Source organism: Rhagoletis pomonella, unplaced genomic scaffold (assembly GCF_013731165.1).
Source record: "Rhagoletis pomonella isolate Grant_MI unplaced genomic scaffold, Rhpom_1.0 Rhpom_scaffold_00009, whole genome shotgun sequence".
NCBI lineage: Eukaryota > Metazoa > Arthropoda > Insecta > Diptera > Tephritidae > Rhagoletis > Rhagoletis pomonella.
The window spans coordinates 39174431-39178465 of NW_023458563.1; positions in this window are offsets into that span (position 1 = coordinate 39174431).

The following is a 4035-nucleotide window of genomic DNA, read 5'->3' on the forward strand; positions in this document are numbered from 1 at the left end:
TGTTTAACCGCAGATTAGTGTTAACCAGACATTGAGTAACCGGCCCTAAGAAGTTTACCCAAGAATCCATTTACAATTTACTTGAATTCATAAATTTATATTATTTAGTATTACAAATGAATCTCAATAAACATTTCAACTTGCAGTAACACATATTTGATATAAATACGGGTTGATCTTAGTGTGCATCGACATGTGTGTGTTTTAGCAAAACTAACAAATTTTCTCATGAAACTTTTCGAGGATGCTAAGAAACAGATATGTTAACATAAGTTCTCACTATTTTCTCTTTTTTAATACTAGTATTTAAGTAATTTGCTGTTTTAATTGTTTGCACTTCCACTAGCAAATTTTTATTTAAAATTGCAGCTATCACTTTCGCGCGATTTTTTATTCCAAATTTTCCCCTGCGGCGCTGTTTTTTGTAATAAAAGCCAATATTTCATAAAACCCAAAATGTGTAGGCAAAAAGTCTGGAAAATTACTTTTGACATTATTAAAATAGTCTGGCAGCATCAACTTCGGTGTTCAGTAGCTACCTCGCATTTTTACTACTTTTATACATGTTTTATCGCGGTTAAATTAAGAAAAAATATATTACTTAAAAGGAAATGCTCATGTGCATTAAAAGAGTTTACAATTAAGTCACTATTTCATGCACTTTTGGATGATAAAACGGATGCAATCTGCATCAACGTATTTGGTGAATTTCGCTTCTTTAACAACAAATTATTTGAAAACTATAAGAGTGCGCGGGTTGGGGTCTTCACTTTTAGAATTAAAATACACCCCTAGACCCCCAATTTTTTTTCGTGTCGATTTTCACTAAAATTTTCCCATAAATACTTCAAACATGTACGATTTTTATAAATTAAAGAAGCAACTTTAAAATAACTACTCCAAAAGGCCTTTAGAAGAACGTCCTATTAAAACCATTCTGGAAGGCCTTCCATGTATAGCGAAAGAAGAAGCCCTTCAATTTGTGCCACTCCATACGAAAAGAAAGGAGAAAGGAATGTAGAGTGGAAGGCCTCTTGACTCCCAGGAAGGCCTTTCGGGAGGGCTTTTAACTCCTGAAATTATCTACTTGGAAGTATACCCTGACGTATCTTATTTATTTATGGAAATATGGAAATTATGTACTGTTTGTTTTACAATTCCACCCCAAAGGTATACATTGGTCCTTATTATGAATTACATTCGATTTTTTCTTAAAAAACGAGAGCTACAAATTTTTTCTTTTCACAACAAATTTACAACAAAAAAGCTACAATTAATTCCGTTGTAACCTTTTCAACATCTTAATTCTGTCGTCAATGGTGCATGGTGTCAAGTTAGCACTACATACTAAATTTTGTTTGAAAAAGGGTCAACTCAATTTTTTCCAGAAAAACGAAAGCTACAAATTTTTTCTTTTCACAACAAATTTTAAAGTTAAAAGCTACAATTAATGGCATAGTAACATATTCGGTATCGCAATTCTATCGACTAGGTGTATGGTGTCAAGTTAGCACTACATACCACTTTTTCTTAAAAAACGAGAGCTAAAAATTTTTTCGTTCCACAACAAATTTACAACAAAAAAAGCTACAATTAATGCCGTTATGACATTTTGAATATCTCAATTCTATCGAATAGGTGTATGGTGTCAAGTTAGCACTACATACCATTTTTTCTTAAAAAACGAGATCTACAAATTTTTTATTTTCACAATAAATTTACAACAAAAAAGCTACAATTAATTCCGCTGTAACCTTTTCAATATCGAAATTCTGTCCTCAATGGTGCATGGTGTCAAGTTAGCACTACAAACTAAATTTTGTTCGAAAAAGGTCAGCTCAATTTTTTCCAGAAAAACGAAAGCTACAAATTTTTTCTTTTCACAACAAATTTTAAAGTTAAAAGCTACAATTAATGGCATAGTAACATATTGGATATCTCAATTCTATCGACTAGGTGTATGGTGTCAAGTTAGCACTACGTACCATATTTAAAAAAAAATGAGAGCTAAAATTTTTTTTCCACAACAAATTTACAACAAAAACACTACAATTAATGCCGTAGTTAACTTTTCCAATTTCACAAAGTGACACAGGTAAATTTTCGTTGAGTATCGAATTTTCTATCGAACAGAATTTTGCTTTCGATGGTGTAGCGAAGTTTTGGAAAATTGTGAAAAATTTATGATTTTGCATTCGTTTTCTTACTTTTTGCGGGTGGACACTAATGTTAAACGATTCTTATTAATTTTATGCAGTTCTAACGTCGTGAATACTAAACACAAGCTCGAAAGGCTGGTTTTACTTGTGAAAGAAAATCCCAATACTCAGTTGGCATGATCTCTGAGAGCTGTTGACAATTTTAAAATATTTTAATTAGATTTGGCTGACAAACGCCTCTTTAGACTGTCGGCTGTTTTTAATAAATCTGTAGACAATTTTCTCTACATTAAACATTTTCCATTCCTGCCAGTTTACTAAGCTCTTATCCTCTGACGAATCGCTGAACCACACCTCATACTCATTTTTACCATGTTTTTATAAACTCGCTTTCTTTTTTATTTAATTTTAATTTGCACAAATTTACATAAATATGTGTAAGGTCACTATTTAGTTTGCTCGATTTGTAAACAAAGCTTCTCACTTTCTAATCTGGCAACGCTAAGGACGCGCGAAAAATTTTCCCACGCAATCGACTAATTTAAAAAATATTAAATTAAATAAGATTAATTGGAAATTATTTTGCGCTTAGCATAACCAAATACATATAAACAAACTAATATTGATTTCAAATTAATAAACAACGCTATAAAGATAAGCTACAAAAGAGATCGACTAACCATGGAGGACGATGGCGAGGGACCAGAGCGTCCCTCTGCCAAAGAGACGCGGAGAAGTAGGAGCCGTAGTAAGTCGGGAGCAAAATTTAAAATGCCAAGAAAAGATGACTGGTTAACGGGAGATACTGGATCCTTGAAGGTTTTATACCCAACATGGAAACGGCAACAAACACTCAGCATAACCAAAACAATACCACAGGAACTAGTAAGTTAAACTTAACATAAAATACTAACCATAAAGGACCATATATAATATATTTGGACAAACGTGCAAAGAATGAGGAAAGAAGTCCAATTAACGCAATTTCCGTATCAAGACTAATGACAAAATTAAATATACAAGATCTGGATGACGTGACTAAAATAGGTTATGGCAGATGTAAACTTACGTTTCCAAATGCACCAGCAGCCAATAACTTTTATCAAAACCAAGAAATGATTAGTCTGTTCCTTTGAACTTCGGACTAAAACGTGTGGAACTGTCAAACTACAATTTTACTCTCTCCAGTGAGATTAAAAGGAGAACAGATGCAGACGTGCACGGGAACACAAAAAGCACTATTTCCTGTTTCCTGCTATTGGAACAGACTAAATGAAACATGAATATGAGCCAAAAATTTTCACACATTTTGTAACTAAAATGGGGATTATATTCGATATTCCTATTGACACAACTGAGACAGAACCAATGCAGGGAGTTAAGTCGCCGATTCAGGTCGTGAGAGTAATTAGAGTAATGCGCATGGAGGGCAGTATTAAAATTCCTACAAAAAGAGTCAAACTAATTTTTGACGGGTTAGAAATACCAAACGAGATCTCTTTCGAATACACGAAAATTAAAGTCAAGCATATCATTTCATTTGCTCAGTGCTACAGGTGTTACAGGTTTAACCACTTTGCCCAGCATTGCAAAAAACCTACAACAATATGTGCGAAGTGTGGAGAAACACATGACAAGAGTGTAAATTGCGATAGGCTCAAGTGTGTCAACTGTAAAGAAGACCATGAAGCAACTTTTAAGGAATGCCCGGCTAGACTCAAGGTCAGGGTTGCCACTGACGAAAAAAAATATTTACCATCCACTTGAGAAAAATCTACCAAATCTGGAAAATATCTACCAATACATTTTTTATAGTTATTTTAATAAAAACTGTTATGCTTTTTACCTTGATATTCGAGTGTTAAAGTAAAAGCAC